At 37.6% G+C, this 27,480-nt stretch overlaps 1 long non-coding RNA gene and 1 pseudogene across 3 annotated transcripts in view; both read left to right on the top strand.

Annotated features, from left to right (window-relative positions):
* Positions 1-27,480, top strand: part of LOC110348612 (uncharacterized) — a 337,086-nt gene that overhangs the window by 114,772 nt on the left and 194,834 nt on the right. The window lies entirely within an intron of this gene.
* Positions 19,087-21,105, top strand: LOC101701798 (chromodomain Y-like protein pseudogene; annotated as a pseudogene).

Raw genomic sequence — 27,480 nt, forward strand, 5'->3', positions numbered from 1 at the left:
AAACCTGTTTAGCCCTTATGTGAACGGTCAGCTGTAGTGGTGTGTATACTTCTTGTCTTCTCACAGAGCTCAGAATTTTTCTGGCTGCGATCTGTTGGAAGATTTCTTCTCATGATTCTCTGCTACTTAAAATCTTTACATGCAGCATGAGGTTCAGCAGCCTGTCATTTGAGATGCTCTATTGTTAGACATCAGAATAATCTGATTTTATCTCTGTCCCTACATTTAGAGAATGTTTTGTCCATCTTTCCCTCCATATCTTTTCTTTCTTTAGTCCTAAATCTTTCCTATCATTAATCTGAATGATAATACATTTTCTTCAAAGGCTATTTTAGATGTCTTTTCTGCATAAGTATTTCAAGTCATACTACTAATCAGCAATCTTTCCTTTTGAATTCATAATGTATATGTCACCTCTATGGTAGGATTATGAATTCCTCTAGAACAATTCCTCAAAGATGTACTCTTAGTCTGCTTTATTATATTTTAATACACACTAGCTAGACAACATATAAAACTTGCTGAGTTCAATGAAAGCTTTAATCGATGTTCTTGAGTACTTTGAAAAATGAGTCATCTTGCTGTACATGAATAAAATAATTCTCTTAATTAAAAATATTAATTTTGAATAATTTAAAATATTTTTTTCTTAAAGATCAGGAAGGAAGAAATAAGATAGCAGTCATTTGCAAGTGATAGAGCTGTTTATATAAATAATTTAAGGGATCTACAAACAACCATTAAAACTCATACTGAAATTAGCAACATTGTAAGGTAGGAGGATAATATAATAATCAACTTTATTTTATATTCTTTCAGCAAATAAATGGAGAATAAAATGAAAGAATGATTACATTGATAAAAATATGAAAAACAGAACAATTTAGATATAAATTTGTAATATCTTTATACTTCAAACCATAAAACATTGCTGAGAGAAATTAAACAAGTCCTAAATAAAGAGATATACCATGCACATATATTGGAACATTCAATATTGTTGATATACCAGTTCTTCCTAAATTGATTTCTATAATACAGTCTGCATTATAATTACAGGAGGTCTTTTTGGGTAGAATTTGGTACATAATTTAAAAATATATACAGAGATGCAAGGGATCTAAGATATTCAAGAAATGTAGAGAAGGGCTGGGGATTTAGCTCAGTGGCACAGTGCCTGGCTCGAAAGCACAAGGTCCTGAGTTTGATCCCTGGTACACACACACAAAAAAAGAAAAAGAAGAAATATAGGGAAATAATAATAAATTGGATGACTGGCACTCCTGGACTCTAAGGCTTACTATTACATTATAGTAAACTAGGTAATGTGGTTGTGGAATGAAGTTTGAAAAATCAACAGTGCTGGAGCCCTACTCCTCACTGGAGTCTTTATTGGGATGTTTGCCTATGTAGCTCACTATGGATTCTGCCTTTGGGGAGTCTCATGAGCCCTCTGTTCTCATTTTCCTTTTGTCTTCTCTTATTCATTTTGAGGTATCATGCTTCTAGGAGGGTTATAGTCTTCTCAAATCTTTTTTTGTAACTCTGTTTCTCTCAAATGTTCTAGACCTAAAGGACTCTTGGCATCCCAGAAAACCTTGGGTTATAGAGATGAATACAGGGAGACTCTTTTCCACATTCATCTCCTGAAGTTAAGAACACAAAAAGATTGTTAAAGTAGGAAGTGGAAGAATAAGGACAGGCAAAAGTGAATGACCAGAAGAAGATTAATCATTGTGTATTAGTTTTCCCATTGTTGGGCACTCAAAACCTCCACTCAAAACATGAAGGATGAAAAGTTTAATTTAGCTAAAGGTTTGGGAAGATTCAGTCAATAGACAGTTGATTTTTTTTTATTGGTTCTAAGGCAGGAACATAATGCCGGAAGAATGTGGCAAAGCAAAGCTGCTTACTTCGTGACGATTGGAAAGCAGAGCCGAGGAATAGTGCCAGAGAGGAATGGGTGAGGAGCCATACATAGTGCCCAAGGCCACTCCTCCATGTACCACCCAAACATGCACAGGGTTCTGCTTTCCTTATCTTCTAGGTGTTTCTGAATCCAATAAAGTTGACATTATCAGGACTAATGATCTCAACTCGTTATAGATTATTATCTTGCTCTATTTGCAGTAGCCAGTCATCGCATACTTTCCTAAGTTTTTACAGGTATTTAGTTTCATGGGATTTAGCTAGGTTGGGGTATTTCCAGTTCTTTACCCTACAGTATAGCAGATTCTGTGGTATACTACCCATATTTTCTTTCTGAACCACTGTATCTCCCAGCCACTGAAAATATTAGCTACTGATAACTTTCTGCTAAGGACACTGTCAGGAATTGTTCTCTGCTAAAAAAAGAACCATCTCAGCTGATACCACACTCCATTTTCAGGTACAGTCTATATACAGGAATTGTTCTCTGCTAAAAAAGAACCATCTCAGTTGATACCACACCCCATTTTCAGGTACAATCTATATTTTCAGGTACAGTCTATATTTACTGTGAATAAGAGTAAAGGGAAGGGGGATGATCACCAAGATGGAATATCTCTGAAGGGCTACATAGCTCCAGAGCTTTCTGTAGGATGAATTGAAGTTTTTATGGTGACTCTATTATAATTCAGTTTCTACTTATGTTTATAGGAGTTGATTCTGAGGGAAATTCCTCATGAAGACCTTGCACACTGATTTCCATCTCAGAGTGTCTCCCAGGCACTGTCTTGAATATAGATTCACAGACGGATTGGATATGGTAGGTAGGCAAGAAGTTATCAGGTTGACTCTAAGGGGTTGGCTTAAATACCTTAGTAGAGGGTAATATCATTTAATTGCCTTGGTTATGCTAATTTTGAGATGCTATTAGATAAGAGTTATCCAGGAGGCAGTTGGAGATTTGACTGGAGCTCAGAGAAAGGTCATAGCTGTTGATAATGCATTCGGACATCTTATGATATAAATAGCATTTGAGGTCCTGTTGGATAAGGACCTCATGTTCCATGAAGCAGAAGCTTCAGATGAGTTCTGGCTTCCTCTGATGTTTTCCAGGAGTCACAGCTAGAAGTACAACCAAGGGCTGTGTATTAGTTTCCTACAGCTGCTATAATAACCACAAACCACTTGAGAAAGACAGAAATTTATTATCTCATAATCAGAAATCAAGGCATTGACAAAGCTCTGCTCATGCTGAGGCATTTGGGGAGGATCCTTCCTTTCTCATCCCAGGTTTTGGCTGGTCCACACATCCTGTGCTTTGTGGCAACATAGCTTGAATCTCTGCTTTCATCTTTACATGCCTATTATTTCCCATGTCTTCCTAATCTCTCCTCTGTGCACATCAAGGTCCATGTCCAGATTTCTCCCTTTTGTAACTGTATTAGTCATATTGACTAGAGCTCTATACTACTCCAATATGACCTCATCTTAACTCATGACCATATTTTGACATAAGGCTGCCTTGTAAGTCTGAGTCTGGGGGTTTATTTTTGTATGTATGTATGTATGTATGTATGTATGTATGTATGTATGTATGTATTTTTGTAGTGCTGAGGATTGAATGCAGGGAGTTGAGCTTGCTTAGCAAACACTGTGACATTGTGTAACATTCTCAGCCTACTCAATATATCTGTTTTTGAGGGCATGCAATTCAACCAAAACAGGCTTCTGTAAGGATTTTCTACCAGGTTTTCTGAGTTAAAAGGACATTCTTACGTTACAGTCATATTACATATAGTATGTGACATTTTACTAGAATGTTAGGTTCATTATGTCCACTCTGAATAAGCAAGAATCCACAAGTACTTATCCTGATGACTTTTTCTTCAGAGAGTAAATGTGAGCCACATCAGGAGCCTCACATGTGGGTACAGACAGTCAGTTTGGAGACCCTGGAGATGTAATTCCTGGAAAACAGACTCAGAGTCCATGAATGTAACACTTTACCAAATTTGTAGATAATAGTTGAACAGCTGACTCATACTTCTGGATTTTTGAAAAACAGACACTACGCCACAGTACATAGTGATGTGTAGACTCAAAAACAAATTGGGGAAAGAGATCCCAAAGCTGCTGAAGAATCACAGTAGACAGAAACACTCTGTACTGCTGAGTTCTTGGACAGCCTCAATTTCAACTTTCTGTCGAGGTTTTGCTTGTTTCTCTGTCACATCATTTTTCACAGCTGTGCACTTTAAAAGCATGCAGCACCTATAAATACACTCATCTCAGAGATAAGAAAGCAGAACTTTTAAATAGAAAATGTAAAGTTGTGCAGAAGTGTCTATGGAAATATGACCCAGCCGGAAGAATCAGGGTCTCTGAGACTGCATTGTTTGAGAAACAACTCAGCCTACAGAGGAATCTAAATTCCTGACACGTTGTGTTGATTAGAAATGGCTTGTTGTGATTCTCAAACATTTTGTTTTGAGCCAACTCCATTTACTTTAGCGAGGTATGGTTAGACAATTGGGAAATAGAATATAGTACTCATTAGCTTATCTTTATGCTCAAGCTACTAAGCAAAATTTTATCATATACTGACTAATAATATAATTCAAGAGCCTATGTATATGCTGAGTTTTGGGGGACAAGTGGTGGGAAGGAAAAGGTACAGAGAGGAGCTAGTACTCCTGTGAACTGGGCATTGAAGCCACTGTCCCTGGCACAGAAATATGAAAATCAAATGGAGTTTTATTGGGCTGCGGTACAGCCCACCGATAACGTTGGCTTTAGAGTCAATTACTTGAGGTTGAAACCCGGCCTTGCCTTAGGTGCTCTGATACATTGTTTAATTTTTAGCATTTAATCACTTTAGAACATTTAGAACTACAAATTTCTGGATCATAATGTAGCTATCTGCATCAGAATCTCTATAGGCAAGGCCTCAGAATCTGTATATTAAATGACAACCCAGGTTTCTGTATATTTAAACTCTCAAAGTAATCTGAGAAACACGAATTGCCAGTGGTTCGTAAAGTGCCAAGAATAGGGCATGTGGCATAATCAGTGCTCAGCGATTGCTTTTTCCCCAATCCCTTTCCTTATTGAATATGTAAAGATGACAGAGATTTGCTCATGTAATGTGTCATAGTTGAATGAGCTAGCAGGGTCATATTGCCAGTGTCTTTATAACTCTGGGTCAAGTGTTCTAAGTGATAAATATTTTGGATAGAATTGCTGGTTTATGAACAATTAGCCTACTAAGTGCCATGACCCCTTTGTTATCGAAGGGTAGTAGATCCTCTTGGAGGAGTATATTTTACCTTCAGAAATGACTTCAACATTTAATTATGACATATTCAAAGTTATTACTGGAATTATTCTGTTGAAAGCAAATCTGGCTGTACTTATCTTTATTTTGAATTACAAAATGTTCAAGTCTTGTTTTGTACTTTTTTTTTTAAAGGGAAAACATCTAGCCAAACTGAAGTACTATCAGAATATCATATTGTTACTCTTGTCCAACTTTGAACTGGACAGAAAATCATGTTAATTTGTCTTGTTTAAGCCTCCTAGTTCTAGGTGATATGATGAAAAAAGTTGATTTATAAGAAGACAGCATTTATCTTTTGGAGGCAAAAACAATACATACTTTATGGTAATTTAACAAGATCATTTAAAGTATCAACTTCATTTTTTAGACATTGCTAAAAGACTTATTCTTTATTACGCCATTACAAACTAATTTTCAGTTGTGACTTTTCCTAAGAAATATGCTATGCCCATTTTGGGAGAATTTCTGTCGACAGTACCATGTTGATAATTCCAACAAAAGTTATATTCATGAGTATGTACAACTTCTTGACTCTCTCTTGTCCATGAAAGACAATTCCAGCATTGTTCTGCAGTTCCTAGTTCCCCAAAACATTCCTTATTATTTCAGATTCATATAACTGGGGCATCCAAGGAATGGAAATAGCGGACTCATATTTAACATGAGAGAATAGAGAGAGAAATAATGGAAATAGAAAGAAATGGAATAGGAAATGAAGACTCTATGTGGGTAAGGTAAGGGTAATGCAAGGGAAGAGCATTTTGAGAAGTAGCTACTAGCTTAAAAATTTTTTAGAAGCTCTTGTCATTAATTTTTGACTGTCTGTTATTCTTTGATTGCTGCACTAGGCTGAGATTGGACCAGAGTGGGCTTCAGGATTTATATGGGTTTCAGAACTAAATTGACTGCAGTAAAATGAAAATTTTATCATTTCAAAAAACTATATATACAAATACTATTTATCAAGATTATATCAAAATGTATAATAGATAATGTGAAATAGGAAGAAAAGGTGCAAAGGGGAAGTGGGAGGGGTAGGTGAAAGAAAGAAGGGAATGGAGAAAATGAAAAAATGGAAACAAAGTCTTTGTAAATAGGGAGGGATAGAGTGGTTGAAGGGAGGGCAGGGGAAGGAGGAAAAATAAGAACCAAGAGAGATTATGTAAAGGTGCAAACTTCCAATGATGAATGTCATTATATTGTATACCTAAAATGTACCAATAAAATTAATTTAAAAATATTGTATCATTTTTGATAATGATAAATGTATGATCGATCCAAGATGAGTAGGCTCCAAAGCCCTAGGTATGTGTATGCTTAGTCTATTGGATTAATATCAACATATATACTTAGGTTAGTTGGAAAAGAACCAAAAGACAATAAACATATGAGAAATTGAAGTAAATAAAGTTTTTCCCAAGACTTTTGCTGCTTTGACTGTGAGAAGCTGACAGCTTTCCATTTGGGACTGTATTAGTGGTATATTTGTTCTGTATACACTGGAAAGTGCACTCATGTGTATAACCAGGGCCAAGTTTATGGCTGTATGACCTGTGTAGTCTCATGAGAGTCCATGCTTACAGTGACCCATGATTAGCTTAATGCTCTGCTCCTGCCATCTTAAATTCTCAACATTTTTTTGAAATTCTTAAGAATTTTTAAACAAGGGGTGGTGTATTTCTATTCCCTAGGCCCCACCAATTATGTAGATGACCCTATGTACAACTGATAAAAATAGACACCTGCAGGTTCTTAGTCAATTATGACTTATTTTTAAGTTTAGATTTTTGAATATGTAATGCATTCACTTGGTTCAAAATGTTAAAGTTATTAAAAGATTGACAAAAAATGTTTTTCCTATCTCTATCTTGATTTATCTAGTTCTGCCACTCTTTCCATGTAATTGTATTTTTTCTTATGTTGTATCCTTCAAGAGTTTCTTTTTGCATACAAAAGAAATAGGAACATAGAATCTTATTCTCTTCTTTTTATTTTACAGAGAGGGTAACATAACAAAATACACTGTTCTGCACTTCTCTCTCAATATTTCTTGAGTGCTTATCATATCTCTAGATAAGAAACTTTCTGTTTCTTTTTTACAAGATTCATAGAAAGTCATTGTATCAGTGTCTCATTATTTACTTTATTGGTCTTTATTGCTAGACATTTGGTTTACTCTACTCTTTTGCTATTATAATCAAAGCCGAAATGAATAATATTGTGCACTCATCTTGCTCATGTGTCAATATGGACATAGGAAAGATTCTCTAAGGTAGAACTGCTGAGCTAAAGGTTATATTTGTAATCTTAACAGCTATGCCAAGTTGTCCTCCAAAAATATATTAATTTATACTAATGATGTATGAGATACTCTTTCCCCACAACCTCACTAGCAGAGTAAGTTCCTAAACACTTGGATTCTTTCTTTTCAACAAAATAGTGATGTTTTAGTTTGTATTTCTCTTAAGAATGAGATTGAATGTCCTGTCATGTTTAATAGTTATTAATTTGGATTATATGCAATTGCTAATTTTCAAACATTTTTGCATTCAGTAACATTAATTTCATATGACTTAATCTCATACTCCTTTTCTATGAATTCTCATTTTATACCTTTTGCCTATATTGTGTTGGTCTTTTCCTTATTGATTTCTAGGTGATTCTTATATATGAGGGAGATTAGCCTTCGTGATATAACTTGCAAATATTTTTCCTCTCATTTGCCTTTTGATTTGCTTTTGATACTTCTATCCATGCAAATTTTTTTGTCATCAAATTACCATTTTTCCTTTTATTGATTTTTGGTTATAGTTAGAAAGACCTTCCTAGTCCACAATTATAAAGGAATTTTTTATAACTCCAGCTCATAAGGAAGTTATTTCTTCTTTAAGAGAATATATACTATGGGAGGTGGAGGCAAGAGGATCACATGTTTGAGTCCAACTTGGGCAACATAGTATCTTAGCAAGACTGTCTCAAGATAAAAAAGGGCTAGCAATATAGCTTAGCATGAAGGCTCAGGGTTCAATCCCCAGTTTCATTACCACCAGAAAAAGGGAAAGAGAGAGAATATTCATAGTTTCACTTTTTACTATAAATCTGTGACCTGTCCCAATATAAGATGTAGAGTATGGATCCAGTTTTATTTTTTTTCTAATTGGCTACCCAGATGTCCCCAAGTCATTTATTGAATAGGACTTTCCCGATACTGGTTAGACATGGTAACTTCTTCATGTGCTAATACTCTGTGAACATTTGGGTTTATTTAGAGACTTTTTAGTTTCTTCATGAGCTAATACCATACCACTTTAATTATTGTGATCAGCCTCATTACCCATAGCAACATCTAATAAGAGAGAAACTCTGTGTCAACACAATTGTTTTTCATCTTAATGTTCTTATGTCACTGTGAAGAACAGTAAAATGCTAGGTATGCAGCTTTGTGTTGGAAATTTTTCTGGTGGAAGCTGATTTAACAGCAATAGGAGGTGGAAAAGAGAACAGACTGTGACTGTGTATGCTATGACTCACCTTTGCTAGGTTACAGTGCCCAGTTGTTGGGCAAACTAAATGTTGCTTAAAGAAATTTTTTATATTTGATTAATATTTATAATCAACTGACTTTAAGTAAAGCACATCACCCTCCATAGTGTGGGTGGGCCTCATTCAGCCAGTTGAAGGGCTTAAGAGCAAAGACTGAGATTTCCAGGAGAAGAAACAATTCTGCCTCCAGACCTAAATCCTGTCTGAGCTTCCAGCCTCCTTGGTTTGTCCTGTGGGTTTTTGATTCAAGGCTACAGCATCAACTCCTAACTAAATTTTTATCCTGTTTGTGTGCCCTTCACATTTCAGGTTTGCCAACCTCTACAACTGCATAAGTTGATTCTTAAAATAAATCTCCCTATTTATATGTCCCATTTATTCTGTTGCTCAGGAGAATCCTGACTTTAAGGATACTAGGTGAAAAATGTGATCAGATTTTTTTTTTTTTTTTGGTACCGGGGATCGAACTCAGGACCTTGCACTTGTGAGGCAGACGGTGGAAACACTGAGCTAAATCTCTGGCCCCTGTGATCAGATTTAAAAAAAAATCTTATATTTTTTAGTTAGTGCCATGGCTCTCTGTGTGGTAATTAGTGAATGGGGTGCAATTTATATCCTCACCACCTTGTTGTTGGAGCTAACCTTAGGCACAAGTGTGAGTTTAATGCCCTGTTCCTCTTCGCAGCATGTTATCTTCCTCTTTCCTGGTACTTGTCTTTATTCTGGTACCCTGTCCCATCTCAGGGGCACTTCTTAGTATCCTTTATTTTAGACATCTCACTACATTGCTTTTACTGGGAGAGAGACTGTAAGAGATAAATGAAAAGATAATTTAGTCAGTGAAGGGCTCAAGGTCATTTTATTCCAGAGACAATTTCTTCTTTTGTTTTGGCTACTTAGTTTTTGGCGATGAGGATTGAACCTGTGGGAGACTGCAGTATTGGTTATGTCCAAAGCAGGCTGTAAGCAGTGCAGGCTGTGAAGAGTTAACCCCACAATTGGCTTGTTTATAGAAGAGAATCCACCCAAAACCTGTGTGCTGAGGTCAGAGTAACTCACACCCAAATTCCATTCCCACAACTAAAACCTTCTTACTAGAAGGACAATGTTCTAATTACAACCATATATTCTGTTTATTCTGTTCTTAATTCGAGAATGTTTTGTCTTGTCTTTTATGAGCCTTGCTTATATTAATTTCCATAGAAACCACATGGATGGAGCATCTTTACACATAGGGTTATCCTTGCACATATCTCATCTTTAACCCAATTGATTACTAATAAAAATCAGTGGCTTGGATTGGCCAGTGCCTTTGTTGGTTGCACCAGCATTGGTCACCCTGGTGCCCCACTTTCTGTCTCTCTTAGTTCTGTCTCTTAGTTTTTTTCCTCAGGCCTGCATTGTACACCGAGTAGGAGACTGGAGCCTACTGCAGAGGTTTCCCATAATGTTTCAGAGGTCCTCAGTAGAAGCCTTGGCTTTGTGCATGCTAAGCACATGCTCAACCACTGAGCAATGTCCCTACTCCTTTTTTTGCTACTTTTGAAAGCTGAGATTGTTACAGCCTAACATAAACTCCTTGAAATCATTGAAAGTTGGCCTTATCTAAAAAGCATATGCTCAGGAATTGATAGCATTATTCTATATGCTAAAAAGAGCTTCTTTTTTAAAATTCACAAATTATTTGGCATTTTTCTAACCTTTAGAGATCTCAAAATCCTTCACTAATTATATGTATAGACATATACACATATATGGTTAGGACATATATGTACACATTAGAGATATATATTACATATATAAACAGATGCACATGAAATATATAAATATATACACATATATATGTGACATGTAAATATATATGTGTTTTATATACACATACATACATACTTAAAATAAATAGTCAGCTCTTTGTATCCATCGGTTCTGTATCTGTGGATTTGACCAAATGTAAATAGAACGTATTTTAAAACTTACATACTTATTGAACATGTACGAACTTTTTCTTGTCATTAGTCTCTACATATTATAATGAAACTATTTACATGGCATTTAGGTTGTATTAGGTATTATAAGTACCCTGGAGATAATTTAAAGCATATGATACATGTTGGTTATATGCAAATACTGTACCCCCTTATATAGTGGATTTGAGCATTCAAAGATTTTAGTATCAATGGAAGATCCTGAAACCAATTCTTCAGGGAACTGAGGGATGACTACATATACACTTATGAGATTTATAGCTATACATCTGTCTATAAAATACTCATATGCACAATCATATATAAGCATACTGACTTATGATTGGAAGCTTAATTATGAAGGGTGCAGAAAATCAGGACCAGGCAAACAGACATGCAGGATAAGATATAGGAACATAATGAACACAAGGACACCATATTATTTCCCTGCCTTTATTGTATTAAAAAAATATATTAAGACTTTGTTTTAACAGGACCTTCCCATGTTTGGGTTGGTTTTTCTGTCACAACACTAAGCAATCCAAGTTTGCGTAGTTTGAGTTCACACATATGTCAGTATAAGATGAATCAGACTGGTGTTTATATAAGTGTCATTGGTTTAAAACAAAGGGACTTGCTTGGAAGTAAAAGGCAAATATCTCATACATGGTGACAGTGTTTGGATTTCCAAATCAATGTAGAGTACAGCTACTAGGCATTTTCCTGTCTTGAAAAATCTATTGAATGTAATGTTAGTCTTAGAAGTATGTAGTGCTAGAGTTGAATGTCCTTGGAAAATACTGTTTCTTGGATCAAAAAAATGGGTATTATTTATTTAAAGCTATGTCTTTTCATCACCAATATCCTCTCCCCCTGTGCAAAAAAGGAACCCTAAGAGAATATTTCAAATGTGGCATGTAAAATGAAATACCTGATCAAAATAAAAACAGTATTGTGTAAATAAAGATACAGAAGAATGAGAAAGTAAATAAAGAGTAATGTTTTCTATTCACATAGGGAGCATTTCTGAAAATCTTATAGGACTTTTGAGGCATTCAGGAATTAAGACTGGTTTGGCTCTCAAAATACGGCAGTGTTTAGAGTCATTTCACAGGAGGAAACAAAGTTCTGAGTAATGGCTTTCACAGTTTTCAAAAAACTTTGAGCTCTTTGCAAAGCTTTGTATACAAGATGGTGGTAGCAGAAACAGCTAAAAGCAGAAGTACTCTGGGTGAAGAAAGTCTTGGAGCCCAACTTTTGGCTATGTCACCTGCCCTGCCACTTTTAGGGAGATGCCATGGAATCTAGTAACTTTCATAATATAGATTATGTAGGTAGAAACACATTAGTTCAGGGTTTAAAATCTTAGGACAATACTCAAATTAAGGTTCCAGGAGGTAGAAAGGGCATCCTGAAAGATCTTCAGAAAAGCACAAACATCCCAACCACTGGAGGAGGGACAGGGATGCCTTTTGTGGAAGAAGGTGTGATTGCTCTAAGGCTAACCATGTCTCTAGCTACAATAGTGGCAACAAGATATACAAAGATTTGTGTTCTTAACACAGTCCTTGACACAAAACCATCCATAAAATATAGCTAGCTATATCCATATAATAGTATCTCTGCTACCGTTGGCGCGATTCCCTACTTAGACCACCATCACAACTGCTATAAGTCTGTACCAATTGACAGCTCTGCTCCTGCCATTTGTTCCCTTGCTCAATCCCTCAAAGAGCATAGGGTGAAAAATGCAGTGGAAAAATGAGGGCCACGATCTTCTGCAGTGGAAGTGCTGTGAGATTGAGGAGCAGCAGCTGGTGAACTTTGAGGAGTCCATCCACAGCTCCAACAGGTGCCCACAGTGAGAAGAAGAAAAAGAGCCTACTGGCCTAAACAAGCTGGACCTCTCTCAACACTACTGGGAAGTAGATTTCTAGGTCCATGAATAGCAGCTTCCCCAAGGTCTCACCTAAGGAAATGGTCCCCAACTTTTTTTTGGCACCAGGGAAAGGTTTCATGGAAAACAATTTTTCTGTGGCTTTCCATGGACAATCTGGGGAGTGTGGTTTTGGGATGATTCATTGCACAGCTCACAGTAGGCCTCATGCTCCTATAAGAACCTAATGTCCTGCTGACTGGAGAGGAAGTGGAGCTCAGGCAGTAATGGAAGTGATGGAGAGCAGCTGTAAATACAGATGAATCTTCACTCACTGTTTACCTCCGACAGTGTGGCCTGGGTTGAGGACCCCTGCCCTATGGTACCAGTGATCAACAAAGACCATGAATCCAAAGACAGTCAGTTGCTTGTGGCCAGCCAGAAGTTTAGGAAAAACACATCACCATCTTTGTCAGGCTGGAAGAACATGGACCTTAAGAAGTCAGATATCGGAGGTCCTGAGTCACGCGGAAGATGCCAAATCAGCCCGCTGCAGACAGGCAGGTCTGCCCACACCCTACTGAGGTCCTCAGTCCCGTGGAACACGCCGAATCAGGCCGCTGCAGACAGGCAGGTCTGTGCACGCCCTACCGAGGTCCTGAGTCACACGGAAGACACCGAATCACCCAACTGCAGACAGGCAGCCACCTGATTCCACATTACCAAGGCGCAGAGGACACGAGACCACCAGACCAAGGTACTGAGTCCCACTGTTCCTGGCCCAGAGGGAGGGGCTTCTGAGCCACCATCCCACTGCTCCTGGTCCAGAGGAAGGGGCTTCCCGGTCACCATCCCTCCCACTGCACCCAGCCCACAGGAAAGGGCTTTTGGGTCACCATCCCTACCGCTGCTCCCAGCCCCTGTCCCACCTCACCCAGCTCAGAGGAGGTAATCTGTGCAGGCGCTAACAGCCCCCCACCCCAGTCGAAATGAGAAAACACATAAATAAGTCTCAGAACCAGACTTCCAGATCACCTACAGCAACCCCAAGGGAAATGAGATGGAACACTCTGATACTCAGCCACCTGGACCCACTGAACTGGCAACAAAAGGGGATCTGGAAAAAATGAAATCAGAAATAATTTCTCAGATAACAGGACAAATTGTGCCCTTAGTGCAAGACATGATTAATAAATCTAGAGAGGAGCTGAGGAACATAATGGAATCCCAAAATAGGAAACAAATGGAATCCATAAAACAGATGCAAATAGATTTCCAGGACATGAAAAACTCCACTGAAAGTCTACACAGCAGAATGAGCCAATGTGAGGACAGAATTTCAGATATAGAAGATAAGATTGCAATTAGTGACCAGGAAAAGAAAAATTGCTTCAAAATTATGAGGGAACATGAGAAATCAATCCAGCAGCTGCTAGATGATGCAAAAAAGAATAACATAAGACTGATTGGGCTCAATGAAGAAACAGGAGAGAGTGCAGATGGCATAAAAAATCTCTTCACAGAAATAATGGCAGAAAACTTCCGAAGCAGGGGAAAAGAGCTTGACATACAGAGAAGTGAGGCATATAGGACTCCAGGTAGCCTTGATCAAAAAAATCTACACATAGGCATATAATTGTTAAGATTCCAGAAACACAACAGAAGAACAAAGTTCTCCAAGCAGTCAGAGAAAAGAAACAAATCACATACAAAGGAAAGCCCATCAGAATCACAGCAGACTTCTCAACACAAACCATCAAGGCAAGAAGAGCTTGGAGTGACATATTCCAAGCCCTAAATGAAAACAGCCTCCAGCCCAGATTGATGTACCCTGCAAAACTATCTTTCAAAATTGATGGAGAAATAAGATACTTTCATGACAAAGAGCACCTTAGGAACTTCTTGAATATGAAACCAGCACTCCAAAGAATTTCACACAATATCCTAGGAACAGACATTGAGGATCACAACCCCAGGAAGCAAAGCAGAATGAAACCATCTGGCACGACAAGAAATTAAATGTAAAGGGGGAGAACCCAACAAAAAGAGAAAGTCATGGAAATGACAAGTCAATACATTTCAGTTATAACCATCAACATTAATGGTCTCAATTCACCAATCAAAAGAAACAGACTGGCAGAATGGGTCAAGAAGCAAAATCCAACAATATGCTGCATACAAGAAACACACTTAATTCAAAAGGAAACTCACAGACTGAAAGTTAAAGGGTGGAAAACAATTCTGCATGTGACAGGAACCCCAAAAAAGCAGGAGTAGCTATCCTTTTGGCAGATCAAGTAGATTTCAAACCAACACTAATTAAGAGAGATGAAGAAGGACACTACATCCTTGTAAAGGGAAGAATCCAGGAGGAAGAGATGACAATCATAAATATCTATGAACCAAACACTAGTGCACCCAACTACATAAAACAAATACTAACGGACATGAAAAGCCATATATGCACTAATACAATTGTAGTGGGGGACCTCAACACCCCACTGTCACAAATAGATAGATCAACTAGACAAAAAATAAGTAATGAAATACTAGAACTCAATCAAATTCTTAAACAAATGAACTTAACAGATGTTCACAGAGTCTTCCATCCCACAAAATCAGAATACACATTCTTCTCAGCTGCACATGGGTCATTCTCCAAAATAGACCACATACTCACACATAGAACACATTTAAGTAAGTGCAAAGGAATTGAAGTTATCCCCTGTATATTATCAGACCATAGTGCGATGAAATTGGAGATCCATAGCAAAAGAAACTCAAAAAATTTCATAAACATGTGGAAATTGAACAACACACTTCTGAATAACCAATGGGTCACAGAGGAAATTAAAGAAGAAATCAGTTCGTTCAATTAAATGACAATGACAATACAACATATGAGAATCTATGGGACACAATGAAAGCAGTCTTACGAGGGAAATTCGTAGCAGTGAATACGCATATTAGGAAAACAGAACGAGCCCAATTAAACAACCTGATGCTGAACCTTAAGCTTCTAGAAAAAGAAGAGCAGGACAACCCCAAAGCTCATACAAGGGAGGAAATTATAAAGATCAGAGGAGAAATCAATGCAATGGAGACTAAGGGAATGATACAAAAATTCAATGAAGCCAAGAGTTGGTTCTTTGAAAGAATCAAGAAAATTGATAAACCTTTAGTCAACCTTGTCAGAAAAAGGAAAGAAAAGGCCCAAATCCATGCAATTAGGAATGAAAAGGGTGAAACTACAACAGACTCAGCAGAAATCCAGATGATCATCAATACCTACTTCCAGAACCTATATGCCAATAAGATGGACAACACAGAGGAAATGGACAGATTCCTAGATACATATGAATTACCAAAGTTGAATGAAGAAGACCTAAAAATTCTAAACAACACAATATCAATAGATGAAATTGAAAATGTAATTAAAAACTTATCACCTAAGAAAAGCCTGGGCCCTGATGGCTTCACCGCTGAATTCTACAAGACATTTAGAGAGGAACTGCTGCCACTACTGTTTAAACTCTTCAATGAAATTGAAAGGGAAGCAATACTCCCAAATTCATTCCGGGAAGCAAGCATCACCTTGATCCCCAAAGCAGAGAAAGACCCAACTGAAAAAGAGAACTATAGGCCTATCTCACTAATGAACATAGATGCAAAAATCTTTAATAAGATACTGGCAAACAGAATGCAGAAGATCATCAAGAAGATCATACACCCTGATCAAGTGGGATTCATCCCAGGGATGCAGGGATGGTTCAATATACGAAAATCAATTAATGTAATACACTATATCAATAGAGGCAAGGACAAAAACCATATGATTCTCTCCATAGATGCAGAAAAAGCATTTGACAAAATCCAACATGCATTTATGATAAAAACCCTACAAAAAATTGGAATAGATGGTCTCTACCTCAAACTGATAGAAGCCATCTATGAAAAACCAACAGCCAATATCATACTAAATGGTCACAAACTGAAATCCTTCACACTAAAATCAGGAACAAGACAAGGATGTCCACTATCACCACTCTTGTTCAATATAGTTCTGGAAACATTAGCCATGGCAATTAGACAAGAGAAAGAAATAAAAGGAATAAAGATAGGAAATGAAGAAGTCAAATTGCCATTATTTGCAGATGACATGATACTCTATATAGAAGACCCCAAGAACTCCACCAAAAGTCTTCTACACTTAATAACCAACTTCAGTCAAGTAGCTGGTTACAAGGTCAACACACAAAAATCAATAGCTTTCCTTTACACGAATGATAGACTCACTGAGAGAGAAATAGGGCAAATAATTCCTTTCACAATAGCATCCATAAAACTGAAATACCTGGGAATCATCCTAATGAAAGAAATCAAAGACCTCTTCTCTGAAAACTGTGGCACTCTGAAAAGAGAGACTGAAGATGATATCAGAAAATGGACAGACATCCCCTGCTCCTGGGTAGGAAGGATTAATATAGTGAAAATGGCCATACTTCCAAAACTGCTATATAGATTTAATGCAATTCCAATTCAGATTCCAGCACCATACTTCATGGACCTTGAGAAAACAATCCAAAAATTCATTTGGAACAAGAAGAGACCCAGAATAGCAAAAGCAATTCTAGGTAACAGAGACATGGCAGGGGGTATCACAATCCCCAACCTGCAACTCTACTACAAAGCTACTGTGATAAAAACAGCATGGTACTGGCAAAGAAACCGGCTTGAGGATCAGTGGGACAGATTAGAAGATGCAGAAACAATGCCAGACACACTCAGCCATCTCATCTTTGACAAAGGAGCCAAACACCCTCACTGGAGGAAAGATAGCCTCTTTAATAAATGGTGCTGGAAACATTGGGCTTCAACTTGCCAAAGATTAAAACTAGACCTGTATCTCTCACCATGCACTAAACTAAAATCAAAATGGATTAAATATCTAAATATTAAAATAGAAACTCTGAACCAGTTGGAACAGAGGTTAGGTAGAACCCTTGAAGACATCGGTGTAGGAAAAGATTTTATGAACAAAACCTCAGTTGCCCATGAACTAGCACAAACAGTCAACAAATGGGATCTCTTCTTATTAAAAAGCTTCTGCACAGCAAGAGAAACCACCAGCAGTGTGAAGAGACAATCCACAATATGGGAAAAAATCTTCACCTGCTCTTCCTCAGACAAAGGTCTACTATCTCGAATCTATAAAGAACTTAAAAAGATCAGACCTCCCAAATTTAAAGACCCAATCCAAAAATGGGCATCTGAAATGAACAGACATTTCTCAGACAAAGAAGTAGAAATAGCAAATACATACATGAAAAAAGGTTCAACGTCACCGGTCATTCGAGGGATGCAAATGAAAACAACGCTGAGATTCCACTTCACTCCAGAAAGAATGGCTGCTATCATGAAATCATCCAATAACAAATGCGGGCAGGGTTGTGGGGAAAGAGGAACCCTGCTCCACTGCTGGCGGGAATGTAGACTGGTGCAAGCACTGTGGAAATCAGTATGGAGATACCTCAAAGAACTTGGAGTGGAAATCCCATTTGACCCTGCTATTCCACTGCTGGGGATCTTCCCCAAAGAATTAAAAGAATCATACCACAGTGATATATGTGCACCCATGTTCATAGCAGCATAGTTTGTAATAGTTAAAACTTGGAAACAGCCCAAATGCCCATCAACTGGAGACTGGATAAAGAAAATGTGGCTTTTTTTTAATAAAATGGAGTACTACTCAGCCATAAAAAATGAGAAATTAGAGACATTTATAGCTAAGTGCATGCACATTGAGGCAATACTCTTAAGTGAAAGAAATAGGACACAGATGTGTAAATACCGAATAGTTTCTCTGGTGTGAGAAACTGAAAGTGTAAATAAGGACTAAATGTATAATAGGTCATGTGAAATAGGAAGAAAAGGGGCAAAGGGGAGGGAAGTGGGAGGGCTAAGGGAAAGGATAGAAGGGAATGGGATTAATATGAGAAAATGGAAAAATAGGAACAAAATTTTTGTAAATAGGGAGGGCTGGAGGGGTTGAAGGGAGGGCTGGGCAAGGGTGAAAAACAAGAACCAAGAGAGACTATGTAAAGGTGCAAATTTCCAATGATGAATGTCATTATACTGTATACCTAAAATGTACCAATGATTAGAATGAATAATCGATAATGTAAAATAGGAAGAAAAGGTCCAAAGGGTAGGGGTAGTGGGAGGCACAGGGGAAAGGAAAGAAGGGAAAGGAAAAAATGATGAGAAATGGAAAAAATGGAAATAAAGTCTTTGTAAATAGGGAAGGGTGGAAGGCATGAAGGGAGGGCTAGGAATGGGGAAAACATAAGAACCAAGATACATTATATAAAGGTACAATTCCCAATGAGAAATGTAATTGTGTTGTATACCTACAATGTACCAATAAAAGAATTTAATCCAAAAAAAAAAAAAAAGAAGTCAGATATCAGATACCTATAGCCCAGAGCTGTACTAGAGCAGAAGCACAGAGCCCTGAGATACTGGACCCTGTGGAGCAGGGCCCAGAGGGCACAGTGGCACCAGAAATGGCAGCAGAGAAGCCCATGGGACCTTTATTGGGCCCTCCTGATGCAGAATGAGCCAGGACAGGGTTCAGCCTCCAAATATACCCACGAGTGCCTCAGATGTCATCGCCGAGGCAGCAGCAATGGCCATAGGCTTGGCTGTTAAGGGAAGAGATATGTCTTCATTCATGGTTGTACTAACAGTTCAGAGGTCAACCAACATGCAGATGCCTGTTACAAGAATCACAACTAGGAAAAGTTAAGTGTATGGACAACAGAAGAGACTAGCTTTTGGACAAGTGGTTGCATTTGTTACAATGCGAAGCAAACAGAAAATGCCTACAGATGCAGAGATACTGTAGTCAGGAAGTAAGATGTCATCAAGCAAGATAGTGTCACCATATCTTGTCACTTATAACATCACCAGAGAATATCTCACTAAATCCAAAGGCAATGAGAGTCGTCCAGAGTGTTCTGAACATGGCTGCGGCTGATGACAGCAAGCTGCTGCTGTTCAAAGCTGTTGGCAGGGTGTTCTGTTGTGGTCTTGACTTTATTTTATGAGGCATCTCACAGATGACTGAAAAAGAGAAAGCACTAACATGGCTGAAGCTGTCCGCTTAAGAAGCCTGTTGTAGCAGTAAATGGCCCTGTGATTGGACCAAGAGCATCCATATTGTCTCCTTTTCAAAAGTTAAATATTTTTATTGGTATATGATTGCACTACAAAATAACTTATCTTGGGGGAATTGGTACATACACATATTGCATCTTAATGGTTTTTCATTCCACTTATCCTCCTAGCCTTCCCCCACCTGCCTGCCCAGGTTCCCTTTCTATATTTGCCTCTTTGTGGTATGGTTTGGGCTAATAAAAAGTCTTATTTTCAAACACCCTACACTGCCTGCAGACAGAGTTCAGAAGGCTGTTCTGCATTAATGTTTCCCAAGATTATGGGAGAAGTATCTTTAAACGAAGTGTTGCTTAGTGGGCAGAAGCCGATGGCATAGGAAGCTATGGCAAGGGCCTGGTGTCTCAGGAGTTTTAGCCAGGGAACTTCACCTCGGAAATCATGGCTTGAATCAAGGACCTCACCCTTCATAATCCAGTTGTGCGGGAGATGTCCAAGGTCCTTGTGTGCTCTAATATGAAGCTGGGCCTGGATCAGGCCAATAAGAGGGAGTGTAAGGTGTTGAAAAAGATCTGGGGCTCGGCATGAATTTTATGCTAAAATATTTGCAAGGAAAGTGATGAGTTTTGATGGTCAGGCAATATGTTGGTGACACTGGAACTAATTTGAGCTGGACACTGGTTGCCCTCACTTGCCACAGTCCATTCTCATAGCCTAAAACATCGTCACAGCATTAATTTATACTTACAAACATACAGTACGTGCAAGTATAGAAGCATAATGGTGAGCACTAGACTTCAAGCTCCAACTTTTTGACTTTGGCTAGTAATGTATAAAAAAATTGTGTTTTATTCATTTTGGGGGGCATAAGTCTGCAACAGTACATGTTTGCCTCATTTTTTTCCCATCCAGAACACAGAACCTAAAAGGGTATTAGTAAGTCCCATCTTCCCTGCCCCAGGTAAAGATACAGAAAGATCTGAGATGTTTCCCTTGTCACCAAAGAGGGAAGAGTGGATACTTCAGAAATTCAAAATTCTAAATAAAAAATAAAATTTAACTTTTAGAAAAAATATTTCAATGAACTGTCTCAAGCACTTAGGATTCATGCTGAGATATGAATGTGTTCTTCCTTCTTAATATGTTCTGTTCTTAGCTAGTTAACATGAAGAAACCATTGTCTCTCTAGAAAAAAAGCCTATTTTGTAGTAGTAGTGAATCATTGTATAGCTTAAATGTGAATATCTAAATTGTAAGTTAGTCTTAGCAGTTTTAAATAGTTTTTCTAACCCTTTTGAAAAATAACTACGTAAGTATTTCTTGTTGGATGAGAAATACTACTTTATATACAATTTTGATTTTCTAACTGCAGATATGATCAATGTACTACACAAAATATTTTTATGCTTATAAAGCATAATTTATGGTGCATTTAGAACATATTTAAAAAGCTAAAATTATTTTGGCACCCTGTTAAATACAGAAACTACTTTCAAAGCAAAAAAAACTTATCTTACATTTGACAGGTAACATTCTCAGTTTCTGCTTTTGTGTCTATACTATGTATGGAGTACAGCATGGTGTCCAAGAGTGCCCTCTGTGAAGAGATACATGCATTCCTTTTGGAGTGGGGGCACTGATTCCTGACTACAGGTGCTTATGAGTAGTTAGGCTGTTGGGCTTTCAATCACATTGAATGTATGAAGAATGAAATAAAACCAAAGCCTTATATTTGTACAGTTTTGAAGTTTATACTTAGAACTGACCACTTCCCTGGCCATGTGCTGAACTATACAGTGTGTAAATCTGCCTTTGCCTTGGATTGATTGGTGTTGTGTTTTTGCATCTATGAAACCAATTTTTTCATTCAGTAGTTTGAAAAAAATATAATGAACTATACAATCTGTAAGAATTTTATAGAATAAATTTTTAGCTGTAAAAACTGAAATATTTAGTATTTCTTAATGCACACAAAAAAATTCTGAATGAAATTTCCTTCATACTGCAAACGGTTTGTATTTACTGAATACTGGGATATTTTATTTTATGGACAACATTGTTATCTATGATTGGTTTTTGCATATGACAATGGAAAATGATTCCAAAGTGTTTTATATTGTTTCCTCCCAAACTCTTCCCCAGTTATTCTGTGCCTTTTATGTGTTTATCAGTAAATGTTTATTGAGTATATTATTGTGGATGGTCACCATGCTAAGTATTACAATTGCAAAAATGAAAAGATGAGGCCCTAGTCCTTTATGAATTTCCAGAGTCAGATGGATCATTAGTCAGTTGTTTGGACTCCTAGTTGAGGCCTTTATTAGGTACTGTTCTTTCATCAACCAGACTTATTTATTGGCTCTGTGACTTTGGGGCAAAAATTTCAACTATTAAGAGCTTTAGACTTCTCAATGGTTAAGGGAGAAAGTAATATTACCTTTCACAAATTTATAACTGAGAACCATTACTGTCTTGTTCGTCTTCTTTCTCAGTGTATCTAAAACCATTTGAAAAGAGTGTGGCTGAAAAAATAATAGAATGAATTCAGAAAAGAGAGCATTTTGTACACCTGGGTACATTGTTCTCTGCCCACTCATTTATCCTACCAAGTAATTTAACATTTTATGTGGTATTATATTTGGATATAATTATTAAGAAAAATAGCAGAACCTAACCCTTTGACCCATCAAAGTGCAACAACAGCAGGTGTTAACTTCAGTGGTGTGCATCTGCACACTTCCAGGTTCCAGAATTCTGTGAACACACGCAATGGAGCCATCTTCTGAGAATACCACAGAACCCACACTTCCTACGTGAGTCTCAGATTACACAGAACCCCTCGTTCCCCAGAGGAAAAAGTTTTCACAGTGTTAAACACGAAATACAGATCCTGAAGGTTGATCCTGTTGTTGTTCTGCGGTTACGAGTCAACTCTGCAGTCGGTGAATGATTTAAGACAGAAATCTTCATGCATTATTCAGCAAAACCAAACCCGTGATATAATGTTTGGATACCACATTTCCTGAGGGAATTTGCTGCCTTTGATTATTCGTACATTTCCTTCCTCTAAATTCCCAAATATTCAATTACAAGATTATCTGCTGATCTGAAACAATTTTATTAATGTCTCTATTCAATTGTATTGACATTGTTGTTTTCAGTGTTCACATATCTTCCAAATACCTCACAGGACGGGCGCCTCATGAACATTCCTGTTGAATTTGCTGTGTTGTCCCCTGGAGCTGACATTTGAGTTACTCTGATTACATGCATCCATATTTAGGCAAACATCTTCTTGTTTCAATTTTATCTCAGAAAGGACAATTTTGGTTAACTAATCTTTCAGTTTAAGTAATTTTAGTAAAAATATATCTGAGATGAAAATTTTGATATCCAAAAAAAATCTTTGCAAACAGCGTTCAGGCAGTAAACTATTTGTGCTATCAATTGATGACCTTGTATAATAATGTAGATCAATGAATTGGTCATTCAGCGATTGCTGAAATGCTGCTTTTGTTTCCTAAAAGAGTACACTGAAAAGGAAGGAAGAGTACATTGTATTAGTTTCCTAGGACTTTTGTAACAAATTACAATAATCTGGGTGTCTTAAAAAGCAGAGGTCTATTCTCTCCCAGCTCTGAGGGCCAGAAGTCTGAAAGCAACTTGCTAGCAAGGCCACATTTCCTCTTAAGGCCCTAAGGAGATTCTTCGCCTCTTCCAGATTCTGGTGGTTGGAAGTGTCCCTTGGTTGTGGTAGCATTGATTACAGTCTTTGCTTCTGTCTTTACATGGCTTCTTCTTTTACTTCTCCTTGTGTCTTCTTTTCTTTGTCTCGTGTAAATGCAGTGCATATCACTGCATTTCGAGCCACGTGGATGACTGCAGATGATCTGGTTTCAAGGTCCATAACTAAATTACATCGGCAGAGACCCTTTTCTCAAATAAGGTTACATTCCTAAGTTTCAGGGGTAAGGAGGTGGACATATCTTTTCAGGAGCCACCATTCAACCCATGTCACTTGTTGAGATTTTATCACTCATCATTTCACTTTGGATGTAGGTAAACTATTTCTTAGCAGCCAGTTTTATCTTCTCAGTTATACCACCTCTGAATTCACTAAAATAAATTTATTTGACAGACTCCCGAAGTTGATTTTCCTTTGTAATTCAATTACAATAATGTATCCTGGGAATATTTTCACACACAATTTTAAAGTAGCAAATCTTTGACAAACAGGTGGATTTTGTTTTAGACGGATGAGTTTTGGTATCCAGCAGGCACTTCCCCAAGAGCTTTGTTCAAAATTGAGAAGTCTTGTAGAATTTACAATTCAGGGGTAGTCCCCACTAGATGGCAGTCTTGGCTCACTACAGAGCATGTCTAGACTAGTGGTTTTTGTAGAAAGTGATTGCTGGGATACTCTTAAGTGAAATAAATAGGACACACATGTGTAAATACCGAATAGTTTCTCTGGTGTGAGAAACTGAAAGTGTAAATAAGGACTAAATGTATAATAGGTAATGTGAAATAGGAAGAAAAGGGGCAAAGGGGAAGGAAGTGGGAGGGCTAGGGGAAAGGATAGAAGGGAATGGGATTAATATGAGAAAATGGAAAAATAGGAACAAAATCTTTGTAAATAGGGAGGACTGGAGGGGTTGAAGGGAGGGCTGGGCAAGAGTGAAAAATAAGAACCAAGAGAGACTATGTAAAGGTGCAAATTTCCAATGATGAATGTCATTATACTGTATACCTAAAATGTACCAATGATTAGAATGAATAATCGATAATGTAAAATAGGAAGAAAAGGTCCAAAGGGTAGGGGTAGTGGGAGGGGCAGGGAAAAGGAAAGAAGGGAAAGGAAAAAATGATGAGAAATGGAAAAAATGGAAATAAAGTCTTTGTAAATAGGGAAGGGTGGAGGGCGTGAAGGGAGGGCTAGGAATGGGGAAAAAATAAGAACCAAGATGCATTATATAAAGGTACAATTCCCAATGAGTAATGTAATTGTGTTGTGTACCTACAATGTACCAATAAAATAATTTAATACAAAAAAAGAAAGTGATTGCCGAGACTTTTTGCTTCTCCTTAAATACAATAACACAATTAAAATACTAAAATACAAACACATAAATATACACTCCATAGTAAGAGAAATAAGACAGAGCTAAAACAAAAATCCAAGGAGATCAGAATTTCTAGGTATTTTGAGATTATTTCTTCAGCTTTTATTTGAGGTTAAGACTGTAATTATAAATCCACATTGCCTTATGTGTTCTCCCATGTTTCTGGAGGCAGTGGTTCTATGCTTTAGAATCCTCTTGGGAGCTTTGGAAAATACTGATGCCTGAGTGCCCATGAAAGAGTTCACTTTGCCTGGGTATTGGGAACAAATGATGAAATGATTCAGATACAAAGAACAGCAAGGTTCATAGATGTGGATGGGAAGCTGTACTCTTGAGTAAACAGACATGGTGAGGGAGCAGAAAGATGTAGAGGGGAAAGGGATTAATATATAGTGACAACTGTGAGAAGGAAGATGCCAAGATAGGGAAAATTGCCATAACATTTAGGATAAACAGCAGTTGTTGAGTGAGACCATTCACACTTTGGAAGTCCCTTTGGAATTCACATTTTTCTAATTGCCTGAAATATCAGATAACAAGACTACAAGACTTCATGACTTGTGTGTGTGTGTGTGTGTGTGTGTGTGTGCGCGCGCGTGCCAGGGATCGAACTCAGGACCTTGCACTTGCCAGGCAGGAGTGGCGCCACTGAGCTAAATCCCCAGCTGAAGTCTTCATGACTTGGGACAGGTTCTGGGACTCTGTTTCTTGCAACCATAGAAACAGGTCACCAGAGACCTTTCAGTGGGTAGGTTCTGGAGTTTCTGAACCTTTTCCTGTTAGTGTCATCCCTTTTACCTGTGGGGGATCAATGCATTGAGCACTGTGGATTGATTAATCCTCTTGATGGTACTGAAATCTACCAGTGACAGACTCTTGGTCAACCTGGACACTCATAAATCCAGCTATAGAAGATTCAGAGTGGTGGCTCTCAACTTTGACCTTATCTGACACAAAATTATGTTTCTGTTAGATATCTTAAATTTATTTGTACGTTTCTTTTAAACTTTTATTAGCTTATGTCAAATAGAGCACCATAAAGGAAATCTCATTGCTAGAGGATACATAGAATATACACAGCTTCTTACTTTCTTTGAATTATATTTATTCATTTCTGTGACTGCCTTTACACTGCCCAGCTGGGAAAACAGTGCAGAAAAAGAGAAGTAGATGTCAGCCAAGGAGAGATAATGCCTCTATTAGTCACTTTCCCATTGCTGGGACAAAATACCTGGCACCTGCATCTTAAAGGAGGAGAAGTTTACTTTGGCTCACAGTTTCAGTGGGTTTGGTCCATGGCTAGCTGGCTTTAAGGCAGCAATGGCATTATGGAAGGGCACAGCAGAGGAAAGTTGTTCATTGCATAGCAGCCAGGAAGTAGAGAGACAAGGGAGGATGTATGGACAAGAATATACTCTTCTATGTTATGTCCCTAGTGACCTACCCTATTTTAATCATACCCTGCATTAGAATGTGAATCTTTCAGGGGAATGTTTTAGATCTAAACCATATGCACATTTTTCCATGGTAAAGAAAAAAAATCAGAATTTGTATTAGTCATTCTCAACTTTGAATGTATAATGAAATCCTCTATTACAAAACTGATGCTGGGGTTTTATCCACAAAGATTTTGATATAATTAGCATGGATTGTAGCCTGGGAATTGAGATTTTATAAACACAATTGAGGTAATATTAATATGTAGCTAATTTTGAGACCGAAGATAGAAAATGTTGTATTCAGAGAAGTGACACAATGCCAAAAAGAAGGGGTAAAAAGGATTAGCAAAACACCTATATTTTGCTACCCTCTGTGTCTGTCTTCAAGATGCTCAACAAGTGCAGGCTCACTGATTTAATTTATCTCTGAATAATATGACCCATTGTTACAATAACATCCCCAATTCCTGAATCTAATCAAATAATACTTTGATGTATATTGGAACTGGGAGAATGGTTTGGAAGAATGTTAGTTCCTTGCAGGTGTTTATAATCAAAATGGAATCACATTTCCAAGTTTTTGTTTTGAAAGGTGGCATTCAAAATGATTTCAGAGATTTTTTTTTTTTTTGGTACTGGGGATCGAACTTGGGACCTTGCGCTTGTGCAGCAGGCGGCAGAACCACTGAGCTAAATCCCTGGCCCCAGAGATGTTTTATGGTGTAGTTCATTGCTTGAAATTACTGAAATTCATTTAAGTAAATGTATTATATTGCAAAATGACTAACCACAAAGTATTCATAAAATGGCCACATTTGTTAAGTTGTTAGAAGTAGAAATGCCAAGTTAAAAACGTGGTTACCTTAGTTAACTGTTTAACAGTTAAAGGTAATTCACAGGAAAGTATGTTAACAGTGCTATGCTGTTAATTCCTTTCCTGCTTTAGGTTAATGTTTAACAATTATGAGAAAAGTTCTTCATATAGGTACTGCTGTCATTGTCTTCCATTGGTAGGCTATCACCGAAGCCCCTGTCTATGAGTGAATAATTTAGTCACTTTAGTCTGCCATGGGTCCAAACCCTCTATTTTAGT

This window comes from Heterocephalus glaber, unplaced genomic scaffold (assembly GCF_053883595.1).
Source record: "Heterocephalus glaber isolate CG9 unplaced genomic scaffold, H.glaber_assembly_v1.0 deba00000122, whole genome shotgun sequence".
Lineage (NCBI taxonomy): Eukaryota > Metazoa > Chordata > Mammalia > Rodentia > Bathyergidae > Heterocephalus > Heterocephalus glaber.